Source organism: Cetorhinus maximus, unplaced genomic scaffold (assembly GCF_964194155.1).
Source record: "Cetorhinus maximus unplaced genomic scaffold, sCetMax3.hap1.1 HAP1_SCAFFOLD_1569, whole genome shotgun sequence".
NCBI lineage: Eukaryota > Metazoa > Chordata > Chondrichthyes > Lamniformes > Cetorhinidae > Cetorhinus > Cetorhinus maximus.
In genome coordinates, this window is record NW_027597509.1 from 38,623 (window position 1) to 56,931 (window position 18,309).

Genomic DNA, 18,309 nt, shown 5'->3' on the forward strand with positions numbered 1-18,309 from the left:
GACTGTACTGTAGCCAAATAGCGCTGACGATACAAAGGTAGGCAGGAAAGTAAGATGTGAGGAGGACACAAAGAGTCTGCAAAAGGGTTACAGATAGTGAATGGGCCACATTTTGGCAGATGGGATGTAATGCGGGAAAACGTGATGCTGTCCGCATCGGCAGGAAGAATTGAAACGCAGAACGTTATTGAAATGGAGAGAAACTGCAGAACTCTGAGGTACCGAGGGATCTGGGCGTCCTGGTACATGAATCACAAGAAGTCAGAATGCAGGTACAGCAAGTAATGTGGAAGGCACGTGGAGTGTCGACCTTTATTGCAAGGGAGGGAGGTGGAGTATAAAAGTAGGGAAGTCTTGCTACAATTGGACAGGGCGTTGGTGAGTCTGCAGCCGAAGTACTGCGTAGAGTTCTGGCCTCCTTACTTAAGGAGGGACTTACTTGCACTGGAAGCCATTCAGAGAAGGTTCACTCGGCCGATTCCCGGGATGAAGTGGGGGGGTTTGTCTTATGGGGAAAGGTTGAGCAGGTTGGGGCCGGTATCCATTGGAGTTTAGAAGAATGAGAGGTGATCTTATTGAGACAGATAAGATCCTGAAGGGGGAGGGGGCTTGACAGGGTGGATGCTGAGAGGATGTTGCCCCCTCATTGGATGGGGCGGGGGGGGGTGGAATCTAGAATGAGGGTGGGGGGCACAGTTTATAAATAAGGGGGGTGGGGTCTCCCATTGAAGAGGGAGACGAGGAGGAATTTCTTCTCTCGTGGTGGGGGGGGTCAGTCTGTGGGATTCTCTCCCCCCAGAGAGCGGCGGAGGCCGGGTCGCTGAATATATCCGAGGCCGAGTTAGACAGAGTTTCGATCGACGAGGGAGTTGAGGGTTATGGGGGGGAGGGGAGGGGAGGGGAGGGGAGGGAAGTGGAGTCGAGGCCCCAATCGGATCAGCCACAATCTTATCGAATGGGGGGGAGCGGGCTCGAGGGGCTGAATGGCCTACTGCTGCTCCTCATTCTTTTGGTCTTATCGACCTTTGTTGCATGACATTCCATGGCTGAAACTGGTCAAGGCTGCATGACCACACATAATCGTCAAGTCTGTTGCTGTTGGCTTGCCCAGTATTTGTGGCCCGTCCCTAATTGCCCCCTCGAGAAGTTGGTGGGTGAGCCGCCATCTTGAGCCGCTGCAGTCCCCGGTGGTGTAGGTACACCCACCGCGCTGTTAGGGAGGGAGTTCCCAGGATTTTGGCCCGGCTGAGGAGTTACAAGGGGAACTGACCATTGTGCAGTCGCCCTTGTGGGAGGGAAGGTCATTGGTGAAGCTGCTGAAGATGGTTGGGCTGAGGACACTACCCTGAGGAACTCCTGCACTGATGTCCTGGAGCTGAGATGACTGACCTCCAACAACCACGACCATCTTCCTTTGTGCCGGGTATGGCTCCAACCAGCGGAGAGTTTTCCCCCTGATTCCCATTGACTCCAGTTTTGCTAGGGCTCCTTGATGCCACACTCGGTCAAATGCGGCCTTGATGTCAAGGGCAGTCACTCTCACCTCACCTCAGGAGTTCAGCTCTTCTGTCCATGTTTGAACCAAGGCTGTAATGAGGTCAGGAGCTGAGTGGCCCTGGCGGAACCCAAACTGGGCATCAGTGAGCAGGTTATTGCTAAGCGAGTGCTGCTTGATAGCACTGTTGATGACCCCTTCCATTACTTTACTGATGATGGAGAGTAGACTGATGGGGCGGTAATTGGCTGGGTTGGATTTATCCTGCTTTTTGTGTACAGGATATATCTGGGCAATTTTCCACATAGCCCGGTAGATGCCAGCATTGTAGCTGTACAGGAGCAGCTTAGCTAGGAGCGCAGAAAGTTCTGGAGCACAAGTCTTCAGTACTATTGCCAGAATATTGTCAGGGCCCGTAGCCTTTGCAGTATCCAGTGCCTTCAGCCATTTCTTGATATCACGTGGAGTGAATCGAATTGGCTGAAGACTGGCATCTGTGATGCTGGGGACCTCCGGAGGAGGCCGAGATGGATCATCCACTCGGCACTTCTCGCTGAAGATTGTAGCAAATGCTTCAGCCTTATCTTTTGCACTGCTGTGCTGGGCTCCTCCATCATTGAGGATGGGGATATTTGTGGAGACTCCTCCTCCAGTGAGTTGTTTAACTGTCCACCACCATTCACGACTGGATGTGGCAGGATTGCAGAGCTTAGATCTGATCCCTTGGTTGTGGGATCGCTTAGCTCTGTCTATCACTTGCTGCTTATGCTGTTTGGCACGCGAGTAGTCCTGTTTTATAGCTTCACCGGGTTGACACCTCATTTTTAGGTATGTCTGGTGCTGCTCCTGGCATGCCCTCCTGCACTCTTCATTGAACCAGGGTTGATCCCCTGGCTTGATGGTAATGGTAGAGTGGGGGATATGCTGGGCCATGAGGTTACAGATTGTGTTCGAGTACAATTCTGCTGCTGCTGATGGCCCACAGCGCCTCATGGATGCCCAGTCTTGAGCTGCTAGATCTGTTCGAAATCTATCCCATTTAGCACGGTGGTAGTGCCACACAACACGATGGAGGGTGTCCTCAATGTGAAGACAGGACTTCGTCTCCACACCGACTGTGCGGTGGTCACTCCTACCGATACTGTCATGGACAGATGCATCTGCGGCAGGCAGGTTGGTGAGGACGAGGTCAAGTATGTTTTTCCCTCTTGTGGTTCCCTCACCACCTGCCGCAGACCCAGTCTAGCAGCTATGTCCCTTAGGGGAATGTGCTACCGAGCCACTCTTGGTGCTGGACATTGAAGTCTCCCTCCCAGAGTACACTCTGTACCCTTTCCACCTTCAGTGCTCCCTCCAAGTGGTGTTCAACATGGAGGACACTGGTTCACCAGCTGAGGAGGGTGGTGTGTGGTAACCAGCAGGAGGTTTCCTTGCCCGTGTTTGACCTGATGCCACGAGACTTCATGGGGTCCTGAGTCGATGTTGAAGACTCCCAGAGCAACTCCCTCCCGACTGGAAACCAGGAATAGTTATTTTTCTCTTGTGTCTAGGGGAACTGGCATCCTGGTGTTGTGCTGTGTTTTACTTGTAGCCATGGCAACGACAACAACAAAATTTGCTTGTCAGCAACTCACTATAAGCATCTTGCCTGAGGCAGGGCAGGACAGGGCATGGTTAGACTAAAAATTCAACCTTATCTCATTGTGGGGCCATTGGGGACAGCAGAGGGGGGAGAGAAAGAGAGAGAGAGAGAGAGAGAGAAAGGACAAGACGAGAGAGAGAGAAAGTACGAGGCAGAGAGAGAAAGTACAAGACAGAGAGAGAGAGAGAAAGCACGAGACAGAGAGAGAGAGAGAGAAAGTACAAGACAGAGAGATGGAGAGAAAACACAAGACAGGGAGAGAGAGAGACAGAGGGAGAGGGAGAGAGAGAGAGAAAGCACAAGACAGAGAGATGGAGAGAAAACACAAGACAGGGAGAGAGAGAGACAGAGGGAGAGGGAGAGAGAGAGAGAAAGCACAAGACAGAGAGATGGAGAGAAAACACAAGACAGGGAGAGAGAGAGACAGAGGGAGAGGGAGAGAGAGAGAGAAAGCACAAGACAGAGAGATGGAGAGAAAGCACGAGACAGAAATAGAGAGAGACGGAGAGAGAGAGAGAAAGCACAAGACAGAGAGATGGAGAGAAAGCACGAGACAGAAAGAGAGAGAGACGGAGAGAGAGAGAGAAAGCACAAGACGGAGAGATGGAGAGAAAGCATGAGACAGAAGGAGAAAGAGACGGAGAGAGAGAGAAAGCACAAGATGGAGAGATGGAGAGAAAGCACGAGACAGAAAGAGAGAGAGAGAAAACACAAGACAGGGAGAGAAAGAGAGAGCGAGAGAGAGAGAGAGAAAGTACAAGACAGGGAGAGAGAGAGAGAGGGCGAGAGAAAGCACGAGACAGAAAAAGAGAGAGAGAAAGCATAAGACAGGGAGTGAGAGAGAGAGAGGGCGAGAAAGAAAGCGGAGGCGATGGTGTAGTGGTACTGAATGAATAAAAAAAGAGAAGAAGAACAAGTGAGAGATAGGGAGAGTGAGAGAGAAAGAAAGCAGATGACAGGGAGATGGAAAGTGCAAGGTGGAGAGAACGAGAGCGAGAACGAGAGAAAGAAAGGAGGAGATGAAATGAGAGAGCGAGAGAGAGAAAGGAAATATAAAGAGAGAGAGAGAAAGAAGGTAACACAAAGTGAGCAGAAGACAGAAAGAGATAGGCACAGAGACAAATCATGCAAGACAGAGAGAGGGGGAGAAGGCGAGGCAAAGAGAGTGATAAAGAGCGAGGCAGGGAAATAGGAAATGAATGTGAGGTGAAGGGAAAGGAAGGGACGGCAGGAGAGAGAGAGGGTGTGAGAGTGAGCGAGGGAGAGAGAGGGTGTGAGAGTGAGCGAGAGAGAGAGGGTGTGAGAGTGAGCGAGAGAGAGAGGGTGTGAGAGTGAGCGAGAGAGAGAGGGTGTGAGAGTGAGCGAGAGAGAGAGGGTGTGAGAGTGAGCGAGAGAGAGAGGGTGTGAGAGTGAGCGAGAGAGAGAGGGTTCGGGAGTGAGCGAGAGAGAGAGGGTGTGAGAGTGAGCGAGAGAGAGAGGGTGTGAGAGTGAGCGAGAGAGAAAGGGTTCGGGAGTGAGCGAGAGAGAGAGGGTGTGAGAGTGAGCGAGAGAGAGAGAGGGTGTGAGAGTGAGCGAGAGAGAGAGGGTGTGAGAGTGAGCGAGAGAGAGAGAGGGTGTGAGAGTGAGCGAGAGAGAGAGGGTGTGAGAGTGAGCGAGAGAGAGAGAGGGTGTGAGAGTGAGCGAGAGAGAGAGGGTTCGGGAGTGAGCGAGAGAGAGAGGGTGTGAGAGTGAGCGAGAGAGAGAGGGTTCGGGAGTGAGCGAGAGAGAGAGAGGGTGTGAGAGTGAGCGAGAGAGAGAGGGTTCGAGAGTGAGCGAGAGAGAGAGGGTGCAAGAGACAGTGAGGCTGCATGGGAAAGCCAGTGCAAGATAGAGGCAGACATTCAGGGAGCAAAACTGTCTAAATTATCCTCCACAGTTTCCCATCAAATACTCCCAAGACAGGTACAGCACGGGGTTAGATACAGAGTAAAGCTCCCTCTACACTGTCCCCATCAAACACTCCCAAGACAGGTACAGCACGGGGTTAGATACAGAGTAAAGCTCCCTCTACACTGTCCCCATCCAACACTCCCAGGACAGGTACAGCACGGGGTTAGATACAGAGTAAAGCTCCCTCTACACTGTCCCCATCAAACACTCCCAGGACAGGTAAAGCACGGGGTTAGATACAGAGTAAAGCTCCCTCTACACCGTCCCCATCCAACACTCCCAGGACAGGTACAGCACGCGGTTAGATACAGAGTAAATCTCCCTCTACACCGTCCCCATCAAACATTCCCAGGACAGGACAGCACAGGGTTAGATACAGAGTAAATCTCCCTCTACACTGTCGCCATCAAACACTCCCAGGAAGGTACAGCACGGGGTAAGATACAGAGTAAAGCTCCCTCTACACTGTCGCCATTAAACACTCCCAGGACAGGTACAGCACGGGGTTAGATACAGAGCAAAGCTCCCTCTACACTGTCGCCATCAAACACTCCCAGGGCAGGTACAGTATGGGGTTAGATACAGAGTAAATCTCCCTCTACACCGTCCCCATCAAACACTCCCAGGACAGGTACAGCACGGGGTTAGATACAGAGTAAAGCTCCCTCTACACGTGGTCACTCAGTAGACTAACCGATGCTGCAATGGGATGGGTGACGTCTCTGTTGTATCGGGCTGCGCGCTCTGCTGGTCGGACATCGGCCCTCTTCCGCCCCACCCCCCCACCGGGTGCCCCCTGCTGACACCCCGAACACGTCCGTGGCCCAACGGGCGACGAAACGCCGTCGGGAGGCAGCGTACAGCAAGATCCCGCAAGCAGCGCTGAGGTGAACGACCCAGCTAATTGCTCGGTGTGGCGTTGGTTGGACGCAATGAGCACAATAGGCTGGGGCGGGGTGAGGGGGGGGTGGGGGGGGGTGGAGGGGGTGTGGTGGGGGGTGGTGGTGGTGGTAAGAGTAGACCCTTCAGCCCATCGAGCCAACACCAACCTTTCCGAGTGAAGAAATTCCTCCTCGTCTCGGTCCTCAAAATGTCCGGCCCCCCTCATCCCGAGACTCTGCCCCTCACCTCCCTCCCTCCCTCCCCCCACCATCCCGGGTGTTTTTGATTTCCCGGGACCAGCCGGGGAACGATCTCTGGGCGTCCGCCCTGTCGAACCCCCACCCCCCTTCAGAACCGCGTAGGTCCCAACCAGGTCGCCCCTCGTTCTCCTCGATTCCCGGAGAATCCCATGCCGGTTTAACTCAGCCTCTCGTCGCAGGACAACCCACCCCCTCCTCCTCCCCACCTCCTCCACTCCCCCCTCCCCTCCTCATCCCGGGGACCCATTGAGTGAACCTTCCCCCCCCCCGCTCCACCTCCTCCCTTCAAACGCGGAGGCCAAATCCGCTCGGGCGCTCGCTCCGCTCCGGAATGCTGTCTGGGGTGGGGGGGGCCCTCGAATTGTGGGCAGGCGGGAGATTGGGGCCAACCAGGTGCCTCAGGCTTACAGCCTCGTCCGACTGACCCCCCCCATCCCCTACGACGCCGCCTGCCCACACTGGTGGCGGTGCCACGGTCCCTCAGGGCGAAACCCGGTAGGGGGGTGGGGGTGGTGGTGTCGGCCTGGGAGGTCAAGAGCCCCTAGCCGGGCATTGAAGCCCGCGGCCCCCACCTTGGCACAGAGCCAAGAGCGGGACCCCCCCCCCCACCCCCAAATCGAGGCAATTGAGCCAACCCCAATGGGTCAACCTTGCGGCCAAAGTGCAGGGCAGGCCTTACTGTCCTCTTCCACCGGGGGTGTGCTCATGTCGGCGCACGGTTTACGGACTGCGGGCACTGGTGGGGAGGAGTGGGGAGGGGGGGGTGGGTACATCGCGCCCAGCGCCAGCCCAGAGTCACCGTGATCGGCGGCGACAGGGAGCGTGACAGGCCAAGGAGAGGAGGCGAGAGAGTGCAAGAGACTGAGTGACAATTAGAGAATGACACACACACAGAACAACACAGGCGGGTAGGTGGAGAGAGAATGGAGGCGACGGGCAAAGAAATGGCAACACAGGCAGGAGAAGGTGATCAGGGTCAGCCGTCCGGGTACAGATATCTCCCTGAGAGAGAGAGAGGACTGAGAGACACCAGTCAGTGTACAGATATCTCCCTGAGAGAGAGAGAGGACTGAGAGACACCAGTCAGTGTACAGATATCTCCCTGAGAGAGAGAGAGGACTGAGAGACACCAGTCAGTGTACAGATATCTCCCTGAGAGAGAGGGGACTGAGAGACACCAGTCAGTGTACAGATATCTCCCTGAGGAAGAGGGGACTGAGAGACACCAGTCAGTGTACAGATATCTCTCTGAGGGAGAGGGGACTGAGAGACATCAGTCAGTGTACAGATATCTCCCTGAGGGAGAGAGAGTGGACTGAGAGACACCAGTCAGTGTACAGATATCTCCCTGAGGGAGAGAGAGTGGACTGAGAGACACCAGTCAGTGTACAGATATCTCCCTGAGGGAGAGGGGGGACTGAGAGACACCAGTCAGTGTACAGATATCTCCCTGAGGGAGAGAGAGTGGACTGAGAGACACCAGTCAGTGTACAGATATCTCCCTGAGGGAGAGGGGGGACTGAGAGACACCAGTCAGTGTACAGATATCTCCCTGAGAGAGAGGGGACTGAGATACCAGTGTACAGATATCTCCCTGAGAGAGAGTGGACTGAGAGACACCAGTCAGTGTACAGATATCTCCCTGAGAGAGAGGGGACTGAGATACCAGTGTACAGATATCTCCCTGAGAGAGAGTGGACTGAGAGACACCAGTCAGTGTACAGATATCTCCCTGAGAGAGAGGGGACTTAGAGACACCAGTCAGTGTATAGATATCTCCCTGAGAAATTGGAACACACACACACGCATAATGCACACAAACATGCATAACACACACATGCAGTACAGACATATGTCCATAAAGCACACACACACATGTGAATAACATGCACACACATGCATAACATACACGTATATAACACACACATGGGCATAATGCATACAGATGCATTACACACATGTACATAAAGAACACATATATGCATAACACATTAATTGCATGATAACACACGTGCATGACATACACACACACACAAACGTGCACAACACACATATATTACACGTGAACTACATACACGTGCACCACACACACACATGATTGTGCTACGCACACATGCGCGCACTACACACATGCACAGACTTGTACTGCACACACATGCATGTGCACTCCCACACAATGCACACATGTGCACTGCTGCACACAACACACATGTCCACACCAACACACGTGCACACAATACAGACACGTGCATAACACACACACACACACACATGCATAACACACAGGCGCGTGCATAACACACACACAGGCACGTGCATAACACACAAACACACACAGACACGTGCATAACACATAAACACACACAGACACTTGCATAACACACACACACACGTGCATAACACACACAGGTGTGTGCATAACACACACACAGATGCCTGCATAACACACAAACACACACAGACACGTGCATAACACACAAACATACACAGACACTTGCATAACACACAAACACACACAGACGCGTGCATAACACACAAACACACACAGACGCGTGCATAACACACACAGACACACACACAGACGCGTGCATAACACACACATACAAGTTCATAACACACACACGTGCATAACACACACACTCGAATGTAACATATACACATGTACATAACACACACACGCACAAAAACACACATGTACAGTACAGACATGTGTACAACATACATACATGCATAACTCACACACGTGCATAGCTCACACACACTTACATAACACGTGCATAACACATGCGCACAGGACACGTGCATCACACACACACACGTGCATCACACACACGTGCATCACACACACACACATGCATCACACACACATGCATCACACACGCATGCATCACACACACACACACACGCATCACACACACGTGCATCACACACACACATGCATCACAGACACACATGCATCACACACACACACATGCATCACACACACACGTGCATGCACACACACACATGCATACACACACATACATGTCTATAATATAGATGGGTCACACAGACACAGCCAGACTCAGTGTGAGAGGGCTGAGTGACTGCATTAGGCAAGAGGCTGGCAGTAAGACAGAGAGGGCAGAGGTGAAGGAAAAAAACAAGGAGAGAAGCAGGGAGATAAATCATTTGAGTGACGGAGAGAGAGAGAGAGACATACACATAATGATAGAGGCAGAGAAATGGCATGAGACACAGAGACAGAATGAGACAGAGAGAGAGAGAGGCAGAGAGGCAGGGAGCGACTTAGAGAGACAGAGTGAGACAGAGAGAGACAGGGAGTGACTTAGGGAGACAGACAGAGGCACAGAGAGAGACAGGGTGAGGTACAGAGAGAGAGAGAGAGGGAGAGAATGAAACACAGAGAGAGACAGAAAGACAGGGAGAGACAGAGACACAGAGAAAGACAGGGAGAGACAGAGACACAGAGAGAGACAGAAAGACAGGGAGAGACAGAGACACAGAGAGAGACAGAAAGACAGGGAGAGACAGAGACACAGAGAGAGACAGAATGAGGCAGGAGGACAGGGAGAGACAGAATGAGACAGAGATACAAATATTAAAAAAGGAGGGAGAGGAATGAATGAAAGCTAAGGAGAGTCAGCATTCGCTGTTGCCTCCACATCATGTTTCATGGCTCTGTACCTACTTGCACAGCTCTGGCAAATCCCAGTCCTCTCAGTCAGCCTCTCTCGCCTGGCACCCGGTGCTGTGGATTTGGAGCTGGTTTAAAGTGATCCCTTGTTGACTGAGGAGGAGGGGAACGAGGCTGATAGTGTCAAGCACTGAGCTCATACTGAGGCAGGGAGCAGCTGGCTGGGAGGGACCGTGAGGGAGGGGTCCTGGTCTCTCATCATGTCACACATAACAGAGGCAGTGCCTGGCCTGATGGCATTATCAATTCAACAGACGGGAATATTCCCGACTGATGCTATTGAACAGGAGTCTCCCTCTCCGCCCTCACCACCCAACCATCCCCCGCCCCCCAACACCACCTCACCCCCCCCTCCCCCCGTCCCCACCCACTGGGTCCCGCGAGGCGGTGTTTATTTGACGAGACAAGCGAAGAGGTCTGATTCCCTTTCTGGAAGGTTCTTGCATTTTCGCCAGGGCACCAGAGAGGTGGAGAGAGACATAGAGAGAGACAGAGCACAGCAGGGAGACAGAGACAGAGGTAGAGAGAGATGGAGACGGAGAGGGAGACAGAGACAGAGACAGAGAGAGACAGAGATGGAGAGGGAGACAGAGACAGAGACAGAGACAGAGACAGAGATAGAGACGGAGATGGAGAGGGAGACAGAGACAGAGACAGAGCATAACAGGGAGAAAGAGACAGAGATAGAGAGAGACGGAGATGGAGAGGGAGACAGAGACAGAGATAGAGAGAATCGGAGATGGAGAGGGAGACAGAGACGGAGCATAACAGGGAGACAGAGACAGAGACAGATAGAGAGAGACGGAGATGGAGAGGGAGACAGAGACAGAGCATAACAGGGAGAAAGAGACAGAGATAGAGAGAGACGGAGATGGAGAGGGAGACAGAGACGGAGCATAACAGGGAGAAAGAAACAGAGATAGAGACGGAGATGGAGAGGGAGACAGAGACGGAGCATAACAAGGAGAAAGAAACAGAGATAGAGACGGAGATGGAGAGGGAGACAGAGACAGAGATAGAGAGAGACGGAGATGGAGAGGGAGACAGAGACAGAGATAGAGAGAGATGGAGATGGAGAGGGAGAGTGAGAAAGACAGAGAGAGACAGAGAGGGAGAGAGATAGATAGAAAGAGACAGGAAGGGTAAGACAGAGACAGAGTGAAACAGAGAGCCAGAGACAGCAACAGAGAGATGGAGGGGGAACGAGAGAAACAGAGTGAGAAAGACAGAGGGAGAGACAGAGAGGGAGAGAGATAGATAGAAAGAGAGGGTGGGATTGAGGCAGAGTGAAACAGAGAGCGAGAGACAGAGAGAGACAGAGTGAAACAGAGAGCGAGAGACAGAGTGAGAGAGACAGAGTGAAACAGAGAGCAAGAGACAGAGAGAGAGACAGAGTGAAACAGAGAGCGAGAGACAGAGTGAGAGAGACAGAGTGAAACAGAGAGCAAGAGACAGAGAGAGAGACAGAGTGAAACAGAGAGCGAGAGACAGGGTGAGAGAGACAGAGTGAAACAGAGAGCAAGAGACAGAGAGAGACAGAGTGAAACAGAGAGCGAGAGACAGAGAGAGACAGAGTGAAACAGAGAGCAAGGGACAGAGAGAGAGAGACAGGCAGAGAGAGAGAGAGACAGAAAGAAACAGAGAGCGAGACAGGGAGAGAGAGAGATGGAGAGGGAACGAGAGAAAGGGAGCGAGAAAGTCAGAGAGGGAGAGACAGACAGAGAACTGAAAGATAGAGAAAGCGAGACAGAGAGGGTGACAGAGCGGGAGAGAGAAAGAGAGATAGAGAGAAAGAAAGGGAGAGAGATATAGTTAGACAGCGAGAGAGGGGAGAGGCAGACAAAAAACAGAGAGGCTGAGAAAGAGGGAGGCAGAGGGGATAAGAGAGAGAGAGACTGAGAGACTGAGAGAGAAAGACAGAGATAGAGATAGAGTCAGACATTGAGGGAGAGCCAGGGATGGAGGCAGTCAGGGGTTAAGGCGGAGGGAGGGTTCTTGCCCAGGCTGGGAGTGCCCTGCGATACCTCCCCCCCCACCGATGGACTGCCCCCACCCCTGTCATAGTGGGGAGAGGGCTATGAGGTCCCACCGCTCCCCGGACCCTCCCTCAAAATGGAAGCAGCCCCCCCGAACCCACCTCACGCCGGTCATAAAAAAAAAACCCCCTCGCAACTCCGAAGCGCCTCTTGTCAGGCCTCCCCCCATTATGAGCTCACCTACAGCCCCTCCTCCATCCATCTTCCCTCCACTCCTTGTAACTGTCGGGGGGGGGGTCTCTGACACTGTGGGGGTAGTCTGCTCTCACCCCCCCACTCCTCCCCCCACCCACCACCTCCAACGCTGTAGACTGGGCCATGTTTGAGAAATAGCGTCAAGGGCGGAGGGGAGACTTCACTTCCAGGCCTCGGTTAAGTGACGGCAGCCAATTCCGTTGGGAGTGCAACCACTCGGAGGCATTGGGGAAGCGCTCAGCAACAGCCACGCGCAGCGTCTTAATGGGATTAACCTCGTCTCCCTGCTCGACGAGAGAGAGAGAGAGAGAGAGGGACGGACTGGCTGATTTTATTTCACTGTTGAAAGTCTGCTGCAGTAGGTGGGAACGCCCGAGTTAGGAGGCAGGATTAGGCCCCTCAGGCCTGCTCCGCCATTCAATAAGATGGCGGCCGATCTGACTGTCACCTCCACCCCACATTCCCGCCGACCCCCCCCGATGACCTTTCACCCCACCCCCCATCGCTTATCGAGAATCTGTCTCGCTCCGCCTTAAAAATATTCCAAGGCTCCGCTCCCAATGCCTTTCGAGGAAGAGATTTCCAAAGACTCATCGCCCTCTGAGAGAACAAGTTTCTCCTCGTCCCCGTCCTAAATGGGTGACCCCCTTATTTTTAAACTGTGAACCCCCTCCCCGCCTAGTTCTAGATTCTCTCACAAGAGGAAACATCCTCTCCACATCCACCCTGTCAAGACCCCCTCAGGATCTTAAAGGTTTCAATCGAGTCGCCTCTCACTCTCCTAAAACTCCAGCGAATACAAGCCCGACCTGTCCAACCTTCCCTCATAAGACAGGATGCCCATCCCTGGTCTGAGTCTGGTAAACCTTCTCTGAACAGCTTCCAACGCATTGACATCCTTCCTTAAATAAGGAGACCTGTGCTGTACACAGCGCTCCAGATGTGGTCTCACCAGCGCCCGGTGCAACTGAAGCATAACCTCCCTCCTTTTACATTCCATTCCCCTCGCCATAAACACCAACATTTCATTTGCCTTCCTAATCACGAGTTGTACCTGCAGACTAACCTTACCTGATTCTTGTATGGAGAGATGGTGGTGTGGTTGTAACATGGCTGGGCTAGTAATCCAGAGGCCCCAGGCTAATGGACAAGGGTTCAAATCCCACCTAGGGCAGCCGGTGGAATCTAAACTCAATTCAGACCCATTGATAGTGACCGTAAAACCCCATCGGGTCCGCTCATGTTCCTCTTTAGGGAAGGGGGAAATCTGCTGTCCTTACCTTACCCGGTCTGGCCTACATGTGACTCCAGACCCACCCCCGCAACCCCTCCTCCCCCCACCCCCCAACACAGCGATATGGTTGACTCTTAACTGCCCCCTTCTGAAATGGCTGAGCGAGCCACTCAGGTCTCAGGGGGCAATTAGGGATGGGCAACAAACGCTGGCCTTGTCGATTTCGCCAGCGTCGCATGAAGAGGAACGCCCAGATCCCTCCGCACCTCCGAGTTCTGCAGCCTCTCTCTCTCTCTATTTGGACGATACTCTGCTCTTCTACTCTTTCTGTCAAAGTGAACGACAGTTGCCCGCATTATACTCCAAGCGCCAACATTTTGCCCACTCGCTTAAGCTGCCTTCGCAGGCTCCTTATGCCCCCTTCGCCGCTTACTTCCTCCCCTATCTTGGCGTGTCGCGTGAATGCCGCTGCCACGGTGGGTGCGCACCGGTGGCGGAGGGAGCGGACGGTCAAAGCGTTGGGTGGGGTGTCGGCCCAGCGGGGCTGCTTTGGTCCAGTTTGGCGTCGAGCTCCTCGAGTGCTGGCGGAGCTGCACTCACCCCTGGCGTCCCGTCACACCCACTGTCGTATTCCAGAAAGCGAGGCCGGGATTTTCCGGCCCTGCCTTGGCGGGATTCTCCACGGGGTTGAGGTGGGGGAGGGATGTGGCGGGCCAGCCTGAAATCCGTTGTCTTTCGGCGGGAGCGGACAATCCCAAGGGTGGGCGGGCGGGTGGGGCCGGAAAATCTCACCCCCCCCCCCACAAGCTGGTGAAGGAGAGAACTAGAGCCAACCTTTACCCGCTTTTTTGAGCATTTATTCACAGAGTTAGACACTACAAGCATGCGCCTCCTAACCCAACAGCCATAGTTTTAGTCTCTGCTTATTTGTAACTCTTTCGAGTTATCAACAGTCACAGATTGTAACTCTTTCGAGTACAATCACAGTTCTTGGTTTTCCGGGAGTGGGACATGAACCCACAGCCCTCTGATTCAAAGGCGAGGGTGCTATGAACTGAGCCACAGCTAACACCTCTCTGCTTATTTGTAACTCTTTCGAGTTATCAACAGTCACAGATTGTAACTCTTTCGAGTACAATCACAGTTCTTGGTTTTCCGGGAGTGGGACATGAACCCACAACCCTCTGATTCAAAGGCGAGGGTTCTATGAACTGAGCCACAGCTGACACCTCACTGCTTATTTATAACTCTTTCGAGTTATCAACAGTCACAGATTGTAACTCTTTCGAGTACAATCACAGTTCTTGGTTTCCGGGAGTGGGACATGAACCCACAACCCTCTGATTCAAAGGCGAGGGTTCTATGAACTGAGCCACAGCTGACACCTCACTGCTTATTTATAACTCTTTCGAGTTATCAACAGTCACAGATTGTAACTCTTTCGAGTACAATCACAGTTCTTGGTTTTCCGGGAGTGGGACATGAACCCACAGCCCTCTGATTCAAAGGCGAGGGTGCTATGAACTGAGCCACAGCTAACACCTCTCTGCTTATTTGTAACTCTTTCGAGTTATCAACAGTCACAGATTGTAACTCTTTCGAGTACAATCACAGTTCTTGGTTTTCCGGGAGTGGGACATGAACCCACAACCCTCTGATTCAAAGGCGAGGGTGCTATGAACTGAGCCACAGCTGACACCTCACTGCTTATTTATAACTCTTTCGAGTTATCAACAGTCACAGATTGTAACTCTTTCGAGTACAATCACAGTTCTTGGTTTTCCGGGAGTGGGACATGAACCCACAACCCTCTGATTCAAAGGCGAGGGTGCTATGAACTGAGCCACAGCTGACACCTCTCTGCTTATTTGTAACTCTTTCGAGTTATCAACAGTCACAGAATGTAACTCTTTCGAGTACATTCACAGTTCTTGATTTCCGGGAGTGGGACATGAACCCACAACCCTCTGATTCAAAGGCGAGGGTGCTATGAACTGAGCCACAGCTGATACCTCTCTGCTTATTCGTAGGGGCACGTGTGAGTTCCCAGTTAATGCTTACCACTGACGCATAATTAAATACAATTAATACACAACTAGCAAATCCCCTTCTCCCTCTTTAAATAAAAATAGAGTTTATGTATAGAACCAAAATTTCAAAACAAATTAAATCAAAAACTTGCATATTCTGCACGTATTCTGGAACCCCTAACAATTTCTTTGTACGTGTGATCTGTGTTTTTATTTAAACAACCGGGCGATTGATGACTCGCCATTCCCCTATTTAAGAGAGTTCCTTTCTTTCCAGCGTTCGCTGCAATGCAGCCAACATCTCTCCATAATCTGCTCTCCCTCGCGGTTTTCATCACCTGTAAATTATCCCACAATGAATGATTGCCTGCGTCACGATGAATGGATGTACTCCCTCCAGTAGGCCGATGGTGCAGAACCTTACGTAAAGTTTTTTGACAAATGGGTACCCATTTTCACCCTCTCCACAAGAGCCGGCGTTTCAGCAGCCAAAGTACTTTGAAGAACCCTTTTCATTTCCTTAGCTCCCAGAGCTGGAGGAAAAGGTTTCCCGATATCATCTGTACAAAATATTATGAACCCAACGGCACTAGAATACCCATCTGGAATATCAGCATGTGAAGAATTGCAACAATCAAAAACTAGTTTCATGTTCGTACTGACGCTTAAGGATGGGAATTTAAGTACGAATTTCTTCAGATGTCCTATTCGTATGGCGGAAAAGAGAGACTTGTTGCTGAAACTTTTCGTCTTGCACTCATCAGGACAAATGCAAGAATGCCAAATATCAAACGATCACAACAATTTATACTTCAGGAGGAAAATGCCCTATTTGCCCAGAAAACATTCACGAGCTTTGGGTACTTGCAGGCGAATTCTCTCCCCCACTAGATGTTGATAGGCTCACTCATGAGGGGGAAAGATTGTCTGTGAGAGTTGTCGGGGAATGAGAGAGTGTGACTGTGAGAGTGAGGGAGTGAGAGAGTGTGTCTGTGAGTGTGTGGGGGAGTGAGAGAGTGTGTCTGTGAGTGTGTGGGGGAGTGAGAGAGTGTGTCTGTGAGTGTGTGGGGGAGTGAGGGAGTGTGTCTGTGAGTGTGTGGGGGAGTGAGAGAGTGTGTCTGTGAGTGTGTGGGGGAGTGATAGAGTGTGTCTGTGAGTGTGTGTGGGGGAGTGAGAGAGTGTTTCTGTGAGTGTGTGGGGTAGTGAGAGAGTGTGTCCGTGAGTGTGTGTGGGGGAGTGAGAGAGTGTGTCTGTGAGTGGGTGAGGGAGTGAGAGAGTGTGTCTGTGAGTGTGTGGGGGTGTGAGAGAGTGTGTCTGTGAGTGTGTGAGGGGGAGTGAGAGAGTGTGTCTGTGAGTGTGTGTGGGGGAGTGAGGGAGTGTGTCTGTGAGTGTGTGGGGGAGTGAGAGAGTGTGTCTGTGAGTGTGTGAGGTATTGAGAGAGTGTGTCTGCGAGTGTGTGGGGGAGTGAGAGAGTGTGTCTGTGAGTGTGTGTGGGGGAGTGAGAGAGTGTGTCCGTGAGTGTGAGAGGGAGTGAGAGAGTGTGTCTGTGAGTGTGCGGGGGAGTGAGATTGTGTGTCTGTGAGTGTGTGGGGGAGTGAGAGAGTGTGTCTGTGAGTGTGTGGGGGAGTGATAGAGTGTGTCTGTGAGTGTGTGTGGGGGAGTGAGAGAGTGTTTCTGTGAGTGTGTGGGGTAGTGAGAGAGTGTGTCCGTGAGTGTGTGTGGGGGAGTGAGGGAGTGTGTCTGTGAGTGTGTGTGGGGGAGTGAGAGAGAGTGTCTGTGAGTGTGTGAGGGAGTGAGAGAGTGTGTCTGTGAGTGTGTGTGGGGGAGTGAGAGAGTGTGTCTGTGAGTGTGAGAGGGAGTGAGAGAGTGTGTCTGTGAGTGTGCAGGGGAGTGAGATTGTGTGTCTGTGAGTGTGTGGGGGAGTGAGAGAGTGTGTCTGTGAGTGTGTGGGGGAGTGAGAGAGTGTGTCTGTGAGTGTGTGGGGGTGTGAGAGAGTGTGTCTGTGAGTGTTTGGGGGAGTGAGAGAATTTGTCTGTGAGTGTGTGGGGGAGTGAGAGAGTGTGTCTGTGAGTGTGTGGGGGTGTGAGAGAGTGTGTCTGTGAGTGTGTGGGGGAGTGAGAGAATTTGTCTGTGAGTGTGTGGGGGAGTGAGAGAGTGTGTCTGTGAGTGTGTGGGGGTGTGAGAGAGTGTGTCTGTGAGTGTGTGAGGGGGAGTGAGAGAGTGTGTCTGTGAGTGTGTGTGGGGGAGTGAGGGAGTGTGTCTGTGAGTGTGTGGGGGAGTGAGAGAGTGTGTCTGTGAGTGTGTGAGGTATTGAGAGAGTGTGTCTGCGAGTGTGTGGGGGAGTGAGAGAGTGTGTCTGTGAGTGTGTGTAAGGGAGTGAGAGAGTGTGTCTGTGAGTGTGAGAGGGAGTTAGAGAGTGTGTCTGTGAGTGGGTGTGGGGGAGTGAGGGAGTGTGTCTGTGAGTATGTGGGGGAGTGAGAGAGTGTGTCTGTGAGTGTGTGAGGTATTGAGAGAGTGTGTCTGCGAGTGTGTGGGGGAGTGAGAGAGTGTGTCTGTGAGTGTGTGTGGGGGAGTGAGAGAGTGTGTCTGTGAGTGTGAGAGGGAGTGAGAGAGTGTGTCTGTGAGTGTGCTGGGGAGTGAGATTGTGTGTCTGTGAGTGTGTGGGGGAGTGAGAGAGTGTGTCTGTGAGTGTGTGGGGGAGTGATAGAGTGTGTCTGTGAGTGTGTGTGGGGGAGTGAGAGAGTGTTTCTGTGAGTGTGTGGGGTAGTGAGAGAGTGTGTCCGTGACTGTGTGTGGGGGAGTGAGGGAGTGTGTCTGTGAGTGTGAGAGGGAGTGAGAGAGTGTTTCTGTGAGTGTGTGGGGTAGTGAGAGAGTGTGTCCGTGAGTGTGTGTGGGGGAGTGAGGGAGTG

General features: G+C 52.4%; 1 protein-coding gene across 1 annotated transcript in view; it reads right to left on the bottom strand.

Annotated features, from left to right (window-relative positions):
- LOC144676403 (tubulin polymerization-promoting protein family member 3-like) overlaps positions 1–9,935 on the bottom strand; it is a 31,607-nt gene extending 21,672 nt beyond the window's left edge. The window contains exon 1 of the mRNA XM_078536822.1: positions 9,900–9,935. The gene's annotated coding sequence lies outside the window, so the exon portion shown is untranslated. The remainder of the gene's footprint in view (positions 1–9,899) is intronic.
- Positions 9,936–18,309: the final 8,374 nt, after the last annotated feature.